The sequence below is a fragment of the Amblyomma mixtum genome, chromosome 2 (genome assembly GCF_055824585.1).
Source record: "Amblyomma mixtum isolate Tamu chromosome 2, ASM5582458v1, whole genome shotgun sequence".
NCBI lineage: Eukaryota > Metazoa > Arthropoda > Arachnida > Ixodida > Ixodidae > Amblyomma > Amblyomma mixtum.
Genome location: NC_143013.1, coordinates 245342658 through 245359984, shown reverse-complemented (window position 1 = coordinate 245359984; position 17327 = coordinate 245342658). Strand labels below are relative to the sequence as shown.

Below are 17327 nucleotides of genomic sequence, written 5' to 3'. Positions count from 1 at the left end.
CTGATGATCGATGCGCGATGACACGTAGAAGGGGGAATAAGCAATTGATTTTTAAATATCGTGTTATGATAAATTTTATGAAATGGCCACTACCGTAAGTACCTGCGACACAGAAAAAGGGCAGGCAGATTTATGGTTGTTTTTATTGAAGAAAGAATTGCAGTTCTCAAATAGTTAGATATAATAAAGCTGGTGGCACGGTTCTGAATGGATTCAATAGTTCGCGACAAAAATAGCAGACGCGGGTCCCAAATTGTGCATGCATATTCTAGTTGGTGCCTCATTAAAGTTGTATCAAGATGGTATTTTACAGGCATGGAGACAGACGAAAAAAATCCGACAAAGGAATCCAAGCATACGATTAGCGTTCATAGATATGAAGTCAACACGCATTTTCCATGACAAGTTATTTGTCATGTGAACGCCAAGATGCTTACCAGATGTCACTGCAATTAGCTAGAAACTGCCTACGAAATAGGTAATGGGATCATCGAATAAGCGACGGGAGACTCGCATGTGTTTATATTTAGTGACGTTAAGGGTCATAAGCCAATCTCTACACCAGGCAAATATCGAGTTTAGGTCATCTTATAACGCTTCACTTTCACGGGGGTCAGAATAGCGCGATAACTAACACAATAAGAAAACACATTTCTCGTAGCTTCAAGGCTGTACTCAGCAACCAAAATCAAATGCATAAAAGTGAGGAAGAAATCAATTGCTAGAGTAAACCCGAATCTCTCAAACAGAATCAGTTGTGCGTGCATTATCAGCACCCTACAATACATTTACCGCTGCGAAAATGAGGCTTGCCGGAGCTATTTCTTCTCCTCCCTGCTCTGGAAGAACAACTTGGTTGACTCAAACCTCATCGGCAGCTCACTTTTAAGCAACCACCTGCCAGGTCAGTTGCACGCGGTCATACCACAATACCACTGCTCTCGTAGGTTATTAATGCAAGCTGCTACCTATGAACGTGACACATTTTGCGTAGTTTCCAAGGCTGTACCCTGCATCCAAAAAGTCATGCACAAAAGTGAGAAAGAAATCAATAGCTGGAGTAACGGCGAATCTCTCAAACAGAATCAGTTGTGCGTGTATTATCAGCACCCTACAATACACTTACCGCTGCAAAAATGAGGCTTGCCGGAGCTATTTCTTCTCCTCCCTGCTCTCAAAGAACAACTTGGGTGACTCAAACCTCATCGGCAGCTCATTTTTAAGCAACCACCTTCCAGGTCAGTTGCACGCGGTCATACCACAATACCACTGCTCCGGTAGGTTATTAATGCAAGCTGCTACCTATGAACGTGACACATTTTGCGTAGTTTCCAAGGTTGTACCCTGCATCCAAAAAGTGATGCACGAACGTGAGAAAGAAATCAATAGCTGGAGTAACGGTGAATCTCTCAAACAGACTCAGTTGTGCGTGTATTATCAGCACCCTACAATACATTTACCGCTGCAAAAATGAGGCTTGCCGGAGCTATTTCTTCTCCTCCCTGCTCTGAAAGAACAACTTGGGTGACTCAAACCTCATCGGCAGCTCATTTTTAAGCAACCACCTGCCAGGTCAGTTGCACGCGGTTATACCACAATACCACTGCTCCGGTAGGTTATTAATGCAAGCTGCTACCTATGAACGTGACACATTTTGCGTAGTTTCCAAGGTTGTACCCTGCAAACAAAAAGTGATGCACGAACGTGAGAATGAAATCAATAGCTGGAGTAACGGTGAATCTCTCAAACAGACTCAGTTGTGCGTGTATTATCAGCACCCTACAATACATTTACCGCTGCAAAAATGAGGCTTGCCGGAGCTATTTCTTCTCCTCCCTGCTCTGAAAGAACAACTTGGGTGACTCAAACCTCATCGGCAGCTCATTTTTAAGCAACCACCTGCCAGGTCAGTTGCACGCGGTCATACCACAATACCACTGCTCCGGTAGGTTATTAATGCAAGCTGCTACCTATGAACGTGACACATTTTGCGTAGTTTCCAAGGCTGTACCCTGCATCCAAAAAGTGATGCACGAACGTGAGAAAGAAATCAATAGCTGGAGTAACGGTGAATCTCTCAAACAGACTCAGTTGTGCGTGTATTATAAGCACCCTACAATACATTTACCGCTGCAAAAATGAGGCTTGCCGGAGCTATTTCTTCTCCTCCCTGCTCTGAAAGAACAACTTGGGTGACTCAAACCTCATCGGCAGCTCATTTTTAAGCAACCACCTGCCAGGTCAGTTGCCCGCGGTTATACCACAATACCACTGCTCCGGTGGGTTATTAATGCAAGCTGCTACCTATGAACGTGACACATTTTGCGTAGTTTCCAAGGTTGTACCCTGCATCCAAAAAGTGATGCACAAAAGTGATAAAGAAATCAATAGCTGGAGTAACGGCGAATCTCTCAAACAGAATCAGTTGTGTGTGTATTATCAGCACCCTACAATACATTTACCGCTGCAAAAATGAGGCTTGCCGGAGCTATTTCTTCTCCTCCCTGCTCTGAAAGAACAACTTGGGTGTCTCAAACCTCATCGGCAGCTCATTTTTAAGCAGCCACCTGCCAGGTCAGTTGCGCGCGGTTATACCCCAATACCACTGCTCCGGTAGGTTATTAATGCAAGCTGCTATATATGAACGTGACACATTTTGCGTAGTTTCCAAGGTTGTACCCTGCATCCAAAAAGTGACGCACAAAAGTGAGAAATAAATCAATAGCTGGAGTAACGGCGAATCTCTGAAACAGAATCAGTTGTGTGTGTATTATCAGCACCCTACAATACATTTACCGCTGCAAAAATGAGGCTTGCCGAAGCTATTTCTTCTCCTCCCTGCTCTGAAAGAACAACTTGGGTGACTCAAACCTCATCGGCAGCTCATTTTTAAGCAGCCACCTGCCAAGTCACTTGCACGCGGTTATACCACAATACCACTGCTCCGGTAGGTTATTAATGCAAGCTGCTACCTATGAACGTGACACATTTTTCGTAGTTTCCAAGGTTGTACCCTGCATCCAAAAAGCGATGCACAAAAGTAAGAAAGAAATCAATAGCTAGAGTAAACCCGAATCTCTCAAACAGAATCAGTTGTGTGTGTATTATCAGCACCCTGCAATACATTTACCGCTGCAAAAATGAGGCTTGCCGGAGCTGTTTCTTCTCCTTCCTGCTCTGAAAGAACACCTTGGGTGACTCAAACCTCATCGGCAGCTCATTTTTAAGCAGCCACCTGCCAGGTCAGTTGCACGCGGTTATACCACAACACCACTGCTCCGGTAGGTTATTAATGTAAGCTGCTACCTATGAACGTGACACATTTTTCGTAGTTTCCAAGGTTGTACCCTGCATCCAAAAAGCGATGCACAAAAATGAGAAAGAAATCAATAGCTAGAGTAAACCCGAATCTCTCAAACAGAATCAGTTGTGTGTGTATTATCAGCACCCTGCAATACATTTACCGCTGCAAAAATGAGGCTTGCCGGAGCTGTTTCTTCTCCTCCCTGCTCTGAAAGAACACCTTGGGTGACTCAAACCTCATCGGCAGCTCATTTTTAAGCAACCACCTGCCAGGTCAGTTGCACGCGGTTATACCACAACACCACTGCTCCGGTAGGTTATTAATGTAAGCTGCTACCTATGAACGTGACACATTTTTCGTAGTTTCCAAGGTTGTACCCTGCATCCAAAAAGCGATGCACAAAAGTGAGAAAGAAATCAATAGCTAGAGTAAACCCGAATCTCTCAAACAGAATCAGTTGTGCGTGCATTATCAGCACCCTGCAATACATTTACCGCTGCAAAAATGAGGCTTGCCGGAGCTATTTCTTCTCCTCCCTGCTCTGGAAGAACAACTTGGGTGACTCAAACCTCATCGGCAGCTCATTTTTAAGCAACCACCTGCCAGGTCAGTTGCACGCGGTTATACCACAACACCACTGCTCTGGTAGGTTAATAATGCAAGCTGCTACCTATGAACGTGACACATTTTGCGTAGTTTCCAAGGTTGTAACCTTCATACAAAAAGTGATGCACGAAAGTGAGAACTGATTCTTTTCGATAGATTCGCCTTGTACTCTAGCAACTGATTTCTTTCTCAAATTTAGGACTTCGGTTTGTGAATTGTAAGTACAGCCCTGGAATCTATGCGAAATATTTCACGTTCATAGTTAACAGCTTGCCTTAGGAATCTACCGAAGCAGTGTCACTGTGGCCTAACCGCGTGCAACGGACCTGGCAGGTGGCTGCTTAAAAAGGAGCTGCCGATGAGGTTTGAGACACCCAAGTCGTTCTTCCAGAGCAAGGTGGAGAAGACATAGTTCCGGTATGCCTAATTTTTGCCCCGGTAAATATCCTGAAGGCTGTGGATAATACACACACATCTGATTCTGTTGGACAGATTCGTCTTTTACTCTAGTATTTGATTTCTTTCTCACTTTTTTTAGTTCGTTTTTTGTTGCTAAGTATAACCTTTTGAAACTGCTGTAAACGTGTCACATTTGTGATTAACAGCATAGCTTGATTATATTCCGGTGTAGTGGTACTGTTGTCCAACGACATGGAACTGTGCTGGTTGGGGGTTGTTTGAAAAACAGCCGCCGACGGCTTATTCTCGAAGTTATATTTCGGCATGTTATTATTTTGCGTTTTCATTCCTCGCATTTTTTGTTAAGATTTGTATTCTAATGGTTTGTATTTTATAAATGTGTTCGGCAGTTTAAGAGGTCCATGTCTCTGACTCGACTGCACTTTTTACTGATTTTGCTATTTGATTCATAACTTTCTGTCTTCATATTTATGCCCCTCCTGTTTAGGCCTTCTTTAAGGCCTGCAGTAATATGCAAAAAAGTAAATAAATAGAGTCTCAGTGGAAAAACGATCATTGTAAATTGATATCTACGCCTGCAAACAGTGCGGCTCATGCAGAATTGTCCTCCAGAATTCTGACACGGCCGCGGAATGATGGCAAATTCAAAGAGGCAGACTAAAGCCTACCTGTATAGAAGCGGTATCAAACACTGTAAATTATGACATGATTATGTAGATGCCGCTAGAGTTAACGTGAAATTATCTGGTGTCCTTAGACATGTGGCACCTGAAGTCTATGGCTGGAGAAAACACGCGTTAAAAAAAAACAATAGCTTTCTGGGCAATTAGATCGAGTCCGTGATCTATTTAAAAGCCACGTGTTTGACATAGGCGCAATAATAAATGAGCCGTTTAGTGCATTTCAGAGAGCATGACCTGGCTCCACACATCGCGTCACCCTGTTCCAGATCAATATGTAGAACGCAGAGCTTGCCTGAATGCATAGACTGAGCTTTTTGCTTAGCAGTAACATGTGGTTTAAAAACAGAAGCAAACCGCCTGCTGCAACTGCCTTCCCACGCTTTCATAAAACGAAATTCTGCGGCAAACTCCACCGCACATCTGATATTAGTGAAAGCCCATATACGGCCCGCAGTGTGCTATGACCCTCTTGCCTCTGAGCCACTGCAGCATTGCGAGGTAGTAAGAAGCATACAGAAGCGCAATGAAGTGACCAGTAGCCGTAGGCGTCCTTGCCTCCTTCGCATGGTTTAGACTTCACTGTCCTTCGGCAGAGGGAATCAAATAGTTGACTTTGTGGCTGAAGTGAAGTATATTGTCAGCAAGGAAACTCTAAAAAGGCACTGCAACTCGGACGCCCTGGACTAAGCAAGAAGTTGCGGTGGGCAAAGACCAGAAACCCATTATGGCCGCCTTCAAGAAAGCTAGCGTGGTCTACACCGACGAGAAATTTTTCCTCGTAAGAGACCCACGGACCGCGGACTGGTATTTCCCTGGGAATTGGCTGCTCATAACACTTCTGCTAGTCGGCTACGTTTACGTTGTCAAGATCGCCGGCCCAAGTTTTATGAGAAATCGCCAGCCATACGACGGCATCAAACCGCTCATCGCTCTCTACAACCTCTTCATGGTGGTGTGTTCTGCCTACTTCGTTGTTGCCTTCGCATCAACAGCGTACATTCGAAATTCCTACAGCCTTCTCTGCCAAGGGATCGACTATGACGCCAGGGACGAAGGCACCATGGCCCTTTTGCATCTTTACTGGTGGTTCGTCATTCAAAGAACAGTAGATTTTCTGGATACCCTTTTCTTCGTACTGCGCAAGAAGGACTCACACGTGTCTTTTTTGCACGTCGCCCACCACACAATAGTGGTTTTCAACGGATGGTTTGGACTCACCTACGGACCAGATGGCCAATCAGCTCTAATTGTGGTCGTCAACTGCTTCGTGCACGTGATCATGTACAGCTACTATTTCCTGAGCCTCCTAGGCCCGGCCTTCCAGAAGTACTTGTGGTGGAAGCGGTATCTCACGCAACTACAGCTGGCGCAGTTCTTCTTCCTCTTTCTGCATGCCTGGCTGCCGCTTTTTCTCCATTGTGGTTACCCGAGGTCGCAGACTTACATCACGCTTTCTACGGCTGTGCTTTTTTTCAGCCTCTTCACGATCTTCTACATAGACAGTTACCGGAGCGAAAAAAGGCGCCTTAACACCAAGTGTGACGTCGATACCAAGTTGCACTGAGCTTCACAATGACATGGTCAGATTTTTCAATGCACCACTCTGTTTAAATCCTTTCACCTCTAAATTTCAAAGCTTTTACAGTCAAAGAAAATATTTTTTATAGACCAGAACTTTCTGTAATCTGATTAGGATTGTTCTGTTTGATATTGTCGTAAAGGGTGGCCTGTCTGGCGCCTCTCCTCGTGCTCACTTGCCAATGAGGAATGGTGAACTGTTGTATGCAGGCTCAAAATGTGCGCGCCCACAAATATCCAATGCTATTTGAACGGACACTGAACGTTCCAGTTCACCTGATCCAAAGGTAGAAAGATATTTAACCAGTTCAGGAAATAAAACTAACCTTCAATTGCTAGCAATTGCCTGCATCTAAGAGGCGCCGCTTTTCGTCTCTCATTTAATTACTAATATTAAGCGAAAAAAAAGTAATTTTTCTTTTTTAGCACAGCCCCAATAAATATTGCTACATAATGTGCCGCAGTTTTAAGAACAAACCAAACTGGCGCCAGGCCTGAAAGCCTACCTTTGCTCTTGTAGCTATTTTCCTTTCACGTGACTTCCAGTTCGAATATCTTGGGCGTTCTAAGATCAACTGGTGCTTGCCAAGATCGGGACCGCTAGGCTGACACCCAAAACTGAGCCGCAGCCAGCAGATAATTACGAAAGCATGCATTTTGAAGCGGTTTATGTGGGCCTCTCAGAGAGCTTTGTTCCGTACACAGAAAGCAGTTTTTCAATAATGCTGCCAGGACAATAATTACATTGTTTTCAGTTTCTTTCGCACCGGTAGACACCTCTGCACATTCTACATTATCCAGAGCATTCATCAGCTCGGTATACAATACGCCTGTGTTGTCCTCATACACTGCATTAGTGGTCATAGTCGAATTCTTCATGAATTCACAGCCTTCCTCAAAAATTTAGAGCTAAGGACGGGGACTAGGGCGAAGCGGGGGTGGGGGGCAGGTTGCTTTCGAGCCACGCTATGAATCTGCTTATGCTTTCTAAGGAGACAAGAACATTCGTACGAAAGTTTGGAGTTCCATGGGTGTTATCCTAGCTTAACAACACGACTTAGAAGGCAATTCATGTGCTCTTTACTCTTCACAAAGAAAGAACCATGGCGCTTCTTTATGCACAAAACGACCTCCACCCTTTTAACTTCTCTCAGATCTACTTTAGTGCCGCGTTTAAGAATGCCAACTCCTGCCCCACCGTACCCGCCCATTAACTCCTCGCTGTTTTCAACCTGTTTCAAGTTTCTTTATCGGAGGTTTGAAGCATCCATGTGCGGGATTCGAGCAGAGGCGCCTATGGCCCCATCTATGTGTCGTCGGTGACTTCATCAGCAGTCGCGAACGGCTGAGCCCTCCTTGTGGTGCTTCACCGGGCGTTTCTTAAGTCTGACACTTACTGTGGATGGATCCAGCTTTGATTTCTTGAATTAAATTTCGATGGTATGCGTTGTTAAATAAAAGTAATTATTTGCGCGTGTGCAGGGATCTAAATACGGAGTGCATAAAACGGTGCATTCTTACGACTTGTTTGTTCTTGAGAAGATTTTGAAAAAGGTACAGTGCCAGAAAAAACTGCTGCGGCAGGATACCGAGAGGTGTTAAACGAGTTTAGACAAAACTACTGGGTGCGCGTTTTCTTTTTGTAATGGTGCGTAAGGCATAATTATACACGAACTAGCACGCGGTATTATCCTATGACCACTAAATAATTTGTAATTGAATTTGTTTCTTGTGCTCGTTTAAATAAAAAACTGCTGTAAAAATCTCTGCTTCTAATTCATTGTCGTTCTGGTTTTTGAGGCAGGTTGGCTTTAGCATTGTAGGGAATTTAAACTACGAAGCAGCCATTACATCACTGTTTTTCATGTCTCACGTGACCCATAAGCACACCTTGACGTCACAGTTATCGTTCGGCTGTTGAAACCGAAACGGCAGAAGCATAAAAGAAAAATTCGATTATAATTATTCCAGCGGTTCTAGATGAATACCACGTGGTGATTCGTGCATAGTATTGTCTTCCGCACCATGGCAGCGAAGTAAGCATCTCACCAAAATTAGGTGTGTATAGTCGTTTATTCTCGCACATGATATCCTGAGCAGTTTGCAGTTATTGTGGATCGTTATATGTAACCGGTGGGATGAAAAGTATTAAAAAGCGCAAAAATTTCTCATATCCAAGGACTCATAATATTTGGTTTAAAGAAACATCAGATTTGGAAGTTGGCATGAGTGACACAGGCTGTATTGTGATGCATTTCCGCCTTCGACTACGGCTTCCGTGTAAAGCGTGCTTGTTTGCTGTTTTTCAAGCTGCTATATAAATTGCTTGTATTCAGCAATAAATTGCAGTTGCGAGTAGTCCTTGTCTGGGTCGTTCTGTCCATCTTTCATCTTCACTTCGCGCTATAGTTCGCCATTATTTTGTAGCGCGTGTAGGTTTCCTGAAGTTTGCGAAAGTTCTCTGAGCTGCATTTTGATTTCTTTAGCTTTCGCTGCTCTAAGTTCAGTGTAGGGAAGAACACGCGCTTTCCTCCATAAGGAAAGCACGTTTTCTTTCTAAAAGTGAACTTGCCACAACGAAAACTGCTGAACGATATTTGCGGTGCTGTATGCCCGCAGCAGTTTAGCAGCGGTGTGATTTCCCCACACCGCCCGCAGCTGCGCCGCAAGATTGATGAGCTTAGCGTTCCTTCGCACTTTACAAAACGAACCCATTGTGGGTCATCAAGCACGTCTGAAGCCCTGGTTTCGGCATCGCATTGCCTTAAGCTTAAAAAAGCGTGCCGTTCCAGCCCACTCGCGCAGTGGAGGTCACGCCCAGTGTACGGTCTTTCACAACATTGCCAGAAGCGCAGAACGCGTCAGGTCACCTGTGTAGAAATATGCTTGATGCGCAAAACGTTGCTGTGGAACGAATTATTTATAGTACAAGAACGAATGCTTTTGCGCGTAAAACACCCTGATTAAGAAGTTGTTATGCTACCTTCTGTAATACAAATCAAAATATCTGAACAGTGCATTTGGGCAGCCAAGGTTTGATGAAAAAGACGGCTTGAGTAGACTGCATGGGTGATAACTTACACTGAGACTGTCGAAACTAGACTACTTTCATTGTTCTGCAATAGTTGTAGCACTTCAATAAATTGCTAATTAAGGGGTTTAACGTCCCGAAGTGACCCATGGGCTATGGGGGACGCGGTAGTGCAGGTCTCCTGATTAATTCAGGCCAACCGAGGTTCTTTACCCGCACTTATTCTGCAGACCACGCAGGTGTTTTCGCATTTCGCCTCCATCGAAATACGGCATCCGCTACCGCGACCGAACCCCCCACCTTGGCATTAGCAGTCGAACGCCGAAGCGGCTGAGCTGCAGCGGCGGTGTACATAAAAACAACGGGCTTGATTACTCTTGAAGGGTTTTGAGCCCACACTCAACGAGGAGCTAAAAATACCATTGCACCAAAACACAGCCCAGGCAGTTATTTTCGTTCTCTTGCAAAGAGTCCACTAATCCAGGTGAAAAAAATTAAGTCTATCTTGTGGCTGCTTTTAAGTCAAACAACCATTCACCATCGCCCACAACACTCATTGCATCTTGCTTCTCTCCTGTCAATGCAATGCAGCTCAGAGGATGTGGCGCGTGATGCAATGTAATGATCAGCCGTCAGATAGCTTCTAGTAACTTCATGACCGAAGAACGGGTAGACGGAAGACCCAAAAAACTGCAACTGCGTCAGCAGTGTTCGTAAGGTTGGTTATTCGAAAAAAAAAAGCTTCCCGCTTTTATAGAATCGTCGCAAAAATTTTCTTTCCTTTGTTTAAGGCAAAAGGGCGCTTCCGAACAATGCAGTTGTATGAAGAGTAGCGCTTAGAAAAATATTTTATCTCCTATGCGTAGCTTTAGTTAAGAATGTAAGTTGCGCAATTTTTGCATTCTGCAGTATTTATATGATACTTGTAGTATTTTCCTTTCCCGGATGTCTACAGCCTCCTGGCAAAAGCTTATACCCAGATTCTTTTTTCAGTCTTAGTCATTCTTGAATGGCGTTGTGACGGCGTCATGGATGATACAAAAAGTACCAAGTGGCTGCTTGGAAAAGCAACCCACATACTAGGCCCCTAATTATTTCCCGCTGAACGGCCAAAGCTCGATATATCTTCTGGAGTAAAATAAATCGGCTTTGTTTCAGGGCAGAAAATAAGTCTCATCTAAGGAGGGCAGAAAGTTGGGCAAGTTGGTAAACATCAGTAAGCCTTCAATTTTGCTCTCTGAGAAGGAACGAGCGTTTTTAGATAGTAACGGCTAATCTCTTTTTCTGTCTTGTTATTTTATAGCGCTTTATGTTTTATGTGACCCCTATTTATTCCCAGCGTTGCAATAAACGTTTTTAGTTGCTAGTAGGCGCTTGTCGTGTGTGTTTTTTCCTTTCGTCTCCGTCTTGTCGCGCTTTGAAACCCATCATGAAGTCTCATCTAGCCGAGCTAGCATAAACTGCTAACTCGACGACCTGACGCTTGCCTAGTTGACCTCTTTCCACCATTTGAGAAGCACTGCAAATAAAACCATAAAGAACTGACACACTAAGCACTTGCCTTGCCCTATCCGCCCGTTCTCAAGTGTAGCTGTGTTAAAAATGAGTCCTTCAACCCTCGTGCAATGAGGGCGTCGGAGCAGCCGCGTTTATGTAACCTCTATGTAATAGTATTGTTTCCCTAGTTTTTAAGAAAAATAAAGTAGATGAAGTAGACTGGAGAAGGAATTAGGGCACTTCTTGCAGTGACCCAGATTTGCCTCACTGTACAACTGCAGAAGTAGCTACAAATGCAAACTCCTTGTCATGATATCTGACAATGACTGTATAAATCTGAGCTGCGCACAGCATGTAGAGTCATGGATAATAAAGTTTTCGCCATATTTCTGACATGTTTACCTTGTTGGAATCTATTCTTTTACAGAGAGAGCGATCCGAAGTGCGCAATTAATGCGAAAATGTTCCTTCGAACGAAATACGAAGATAATGCGTGCGTGTCAGGGGAGCCATATATTGCCGGCTACGCGCAGGTGTCCACCTCATTTCTTAATTTTAGTGGAAGTGTATGTCTCGCAGCATTTCGCGGAAGAAAATTTTGCATGTCTGTGTAGTGATCTGTCCGGATTCAAGATCGCATACACACGATGTTTGTCATGCACGAGGTCGTGAACGGCAATCTGCAAGGAACATTATAAAATATACCGCGGTAATAATATAAGGGGTAGGAGACGGAAGGAAACGCTGACGTACGTTCTTCCATGGGAGAAAGGTGTATTGTCAACTACAACCGCGATACACACTGAACGAAACATCGACAAAGTTCTACACTACTGCTTCTGCATGTACCTTTTCTTCTTTCAATGACACCACGCCCTGAGAAGAAATTTTAGGTTTAAAAGCAACTTCAATATCGTATTGAGAGGCGGCTTGCTAAGCTGATGAGAAATGCTTCGCATTGAAGGAATCGCCGGCACATTTCTAGCCTGCGACTGCCAGTGATCTCATTAGTGCATTAGACACATTTATAATTTCATTTCTTGAAGTGCCCCTCATGAGGCTTAAGCCAGCATATGACCGGAATATCCCGCCGCGGTGGCTCAGTGGTTACAGCAATCGTCTGCTGACACGAAAGACGCAGGGTTCGATCCTGGCCGCGGAGGCCGAATTTCGATGGAGGCGAAATTCTAGCGGCCCGTGTTCTGTGCGATGTCAGTGCGCGTTAAAGAACCGCAGGTGGTTGAAATTTCCGGAGCCCTTCACTACGGCTTCCCTCATAGCCTGAGTTGCTTTGAGGCGTTAAACCCCAATAAACCAATAAATCATATGATCGGGATATTCCCTATAACCGGGGAAGTCATCATCATCATCATCAGCCTTACTACGCTCACTGCAGGGCAATGGTTTCGCGCATGTATCTCCAATTAACAATGTCCTTTGCCAGCTGCGTCCACCATGTCCCCTAAAACTTCTTAATCTCATCCACCCACATAACTTTCTGCTGGCCCCTGCTATGCTTGCCTTCTCTTGGAATTCACTCAGTTACCCTTAATGACCACAGCTTACATTGCCTTCTCATTACATGCGCTGCCCAAGCTCTTTTCTTCCTCTTGATTTCCACTAGGATGTCATTAATTCGCGTTGGTTCCCTCGCCCACTCTGTTCGCTTCCGGTCTCTTAACCACAAACCTATCATTTTTCTCAATTTGGCAGTGGATATCGTGCCCAAACTACACTTTTATATTTTGTGGACAAGGTTCTCATATTGCCTTTTTAAGAAGCTGTGTGAAGCTAAGAAGCTAACAGGATTTATAAATATGAAAACGCGCTTGCAAATTATCTCGTAAATGTTTACTAAATCTCACAGAGCAAGCTCAATAAACGTGTTGAGTAGCAAATCTTAGTGTGAAACAAATAAAATGTAATTCAGTTGTTATTATCGAATTCACAAATAAATGTAAGGCCTAATAAACCAAACCAAACTTTATTTTATTTTACAAATGTGCATACAGTCTTTAGGATGAGCCACAGGCCAAAAGCTAAAGAAAATAGCTTGAAAATGCCTGTGGCTCATCTAAGAGTCATTACAAAATAATAAAATAAACACATGCATACAACGGTGGCAGATCGCATACGATCACACTGTAGGAAAAATTTATAATATTTACGATTGAACTGATGGGCACACAGAGAAGTAGTTTGAAACTAGAAAAAAACAATTAAAACTGAACAAATCCATTTGAAAGTTATACACTGCTGGGTTGATTGCAAAGGGTAAAAGGACACCGATACATACACAAACTACAATATATGAAAAGAAGTTATGGAATATTATTTACAAAGTACACTTTTAAATCATGTGGTCGGAGGTTATACATGCTAAGCTGGTTAGATTCGTAGCTGTTTAGAACATTAGGTATAAGGAAGTTAAGTGCTTGTTTACCATAGTTAGTTCTAGCTCGTGGAAGTGTCCATTTTGCAGTTGATCGGGTTTGAACATACTTTTCTATGGGCTTTAACAATGCAATATTAAGCAAAAAATTACATATTGATGGTGAAGAAAATTTTAGATAGTATAATAGGCGGTACTCAAGAAAAACATTGACACGAATTACTTCATACTTAGTAAACAATTCAGCCGTATGGGCAGTAAAACTGGCACCTGCGATAATCCTGATAGCTTTCTTTTGGAGAATTAGAATTTTCTATAGATTTGTTTTGGATGTGGTAGCCCAAACTATGTGGCAATAGTTAATGTGTGATTGGAATAGGGCATGATAAATCATTCGTTTTATACAGGGAGGAAATTCAGTGCGGTACCGAGCAAGAAAACCAACGGAAGGAGCTAATTTCTTGCGAAGATGTGTTGCGTGTGCGGTCCAGCTCATGCAGGCGTCAAAAATTACACCGAGTGATCTGAAGGTGTCCACGATTTCTATTTTATGATTCCCAAGTTGAAGATCATTGTTTAAGTTAATTTTAACGTTTTTAGGCCTGAAGAAAACAGCTTTAGATTTTTTGGTATTAATAGACAACCCATTTTGAACGGACCACGCATGCCAAGTTTTAAGAACAGCATTACCGCGATTTAATAACTGATCTGTTGAGGAGCCCGTTAAGAAAATACTGGTGTCATCTGCGTACAGAATGAATTTAACGTTACTGTCAATGTTTACGAGATCATTTATGTATACGTTAAAGAGAAAAGGACCTAAAAGGCTGCCCTGAGGCACGCCACAGTTTATAGCCTGAAGAGTGGATCCATGTCCATCACAGAAAACAGCCTGTTTTCGATCAGTGAGGTATGACCGTAGAAGATGGAGACACATTCCTCGAACACCATACATTTCTAGTTTAGCAAGCAAAGTAGTGTGGTTAAGAAAGTCAAAAGCCTTACAGAAATCAACAAAGATACCGAGAGTTAGACATTTACGTTCAAAATTTCGCAAGATAAATTCTTTTTGTGAGAGGAGAGCAGATTCGGTAGAGCGTCCTTTTCGAAACCCTAACTGTGAATCTGTTAGCAAGCTGTGTTTAGTAAAAAAGCTATCCATTCTTTTTAGAATAATCTTCTCATATACCTTCGAAAAAACCGGAAGTACGGAAATCGGGCGGTAGTTGGTTAATACGGCTTTATTACCTCCTTTAAAGATAACTGTTACTTTGGCATTTTTCATTTCATTAGGGAAAATAGAGCATGAAAGGTACTGATTAAAAATGAAAGCTAGATACGGGGCTATTAGGTCTGCAACAAACTTCAGCGGTTTTATTTGCAGCCCATCATAATCCACACAGCGTGTTGATTTCAGATTCATTAATACTGAGAACACTTCTTCCGAATCCGTTTGATAAAAGACTAGTGATTCATTAGGCATATTGCTAATTGTACTAGTGGCAGGTTTTACATCTCCGGTTGGCTTAAAGGCAGTAAAAAAACAATTAAATTTCTCTGCAAGGGAGGCCCCGGATAAAAGCTCATTTTCTACAAATAGTTCACCTAGTGTTTTGTTATGTTTTTTGTGGACAAAAGCTTCATTCAAAACTTTCCCTAGCAGTTGTGGGGGATTGTGCTTGTTATTACTAACTAAGCGCTGCTGGTAAGCTTGCTTAGCGCTCCTTAGCTTACTTGTTAGATTATTACGATATTTTTTGAATGAAACTAAATCAGCAGGATCCTTAGTGAGCATAAAACGCTTGAAAAGCTTTCTTTTGCGGTTCATCATTTTCATGTGAAGGGGGGTTACCCATGGTTTTCGGATCTTAGATTTTTTAGTTTTTGTCTTCCATGGAAAGCAGATTGTGTAGTGTACTTTTAATTTATTAAGAAAGTGCTTATAGCATTCGTCCGGCTGAGAGTAATTGAAAATCGAGCTCCAGTCTTCAGAAAGTATTGACAGCCTAAAACGGTTAAGGGATCCTTCATAAATGGACTGGTAAGTAAAGACGTTATGTTCACAATTGACAGCAGGTGTTTGGGCAACAACAGAAGCAAATACAGCGCAGTGATCACTAATATCCGAAACTATAGTTCCAGCACAATTGACATACGAAGCGATGTCAACAATCAAAAGATGAAGTGTACTCGAAGAAGTAGCTGTAAATCTGGTAGGTGCGGTTATTAAATTCAAAAATCCATTGGACCAGACAGCTTCTAAAAAGGCACTGCTGTTACGACTATTATCTTCAATGTTAAGATTAAAGTCGCCACCAATAAGCATAGATTTTTCCCGAGAGCAAAAGTCAAGAAAGGCATCAAAAAACTCAATAAAGGTATCAGTGCAACCTGACGGGGGCCTATATACCACTGAGACAATACTGTCAGCAATTTTGACTGTAAGTATCTCAAAATCATCCTTCATAACAGAAAACTCGGGTAGCAGGTCTCCTTTAAGACCGCTTTTGACGTAAATGGCTACACCGCCACCACGCGTGCTTCGGTTCAAATAAGGCTCTCTTTTAATAGCTTACAAAGAACTAATCGTTCCCCTGAACGACGTCACATGATAGAAACTATTCAACTCTTGAAAATAATGTGCACGCCGTCTGTGTTAACTTCAGTCAAGAAACGCCACTCAGAACGGCGACAAGTCTCGAAGCAATAACAGCTCTAAAGGGCTAAAAATGCACTTTCTCTCAGTACCAAGTAAAGGTAATAATTGAATTTCCAACAACCGACCATCAAAAAAACATCATCTTCTGTATTTTTGCTATCTGTCTCGCTGTAAATTTTCGAACTAGAGAGAGGAAAACCCGAGGCTAATAAATAGTTATGAAATTGAAAAGTTTGAACGAATTCATCGGGTTATTTGCTACGCCTTTTTTCTTTTTTATTTTTTTATTTCTTTTTATTTACAAATACTGCTGTCTCAGAGGAGAGACATAGCAGGAGTGGGTAAATAGATTAGTAAAAACAAATAGCATGGGTAGCATAGAGATATATAATGCCGAAGTATTAAAAAGTAATATTTTCAATATTATTCCTTCACTCAGTAACTGGTAAATAATCTTCTCGCAAAAAAAAAAACGATGCAGTTGGCATTAGTGAGTCCTTGTCGTCTTTTTCACCATCCTTGCTTATTTTTGCTCCTAAATGTTTTACGTTAATTGAGTTTCGATCTAGTAATCCTTGCTGACTGACACCTTGCTTCTAATATTAAGGTGTCATTAATTTTATTTTAGACTTCAGTGATTGTCTGGATGGCCAAACCAAAGTGATGTCGATGTATGCCTATATTCACCAACTTGACTGTTTGTAGTTAAAAGAGAAGCTGAAGAGGTTTAAAACTAAAGCGAGCCCTAAACGGGTGAAAAGTGTCAAGCTTGCGAGGGAGGCATGCAAAGTCTTTTTGTGCTAAGATTCGAAATGTGGATGAAATCGCCAAACAAAGACGTGACAGTATTCAGGCTTCTCCGCAGCGCACAGCACCAGGTAGTGGCCCCATACTCGCACGATTGATGGCAGCGGTAAATTCTAAGCTCAAAAACGTTTGCTCCAACAAGAAAACCAACTCTAGCGAGGTTGAAGCAAGGAAAGAATCATTTGGCGGCATCTGACGACGTACGGTAGCACTCGGGCTAAGACCGCTGAAATCTGAGATCTCACCGCCAATTAAGTCATTACTCAGATTCTCCGCGCCTCTATGAGGCAGTCAGGAGAAGCCAGATGATCGTCGCGGTTTTAATCGGAGATTATGCCACCATTTCATAT

General features: G+C 42.7%; 1 pseudogene; it reads left to right on the top strand.

Moving 5' to 3' along the window:
* The first annotated feature begins 5737 nt into the window (after window positions 1-5737).
* On the top strand, window positions 5738-6577 carry LOC149363314 (very long chain fatty acid elongase AAEL008004 pseudogene; annotated as a pseudogene).
* The last annotated feature ends 10750 nt before the right edge of the window (window positions 6578-17327 follow it).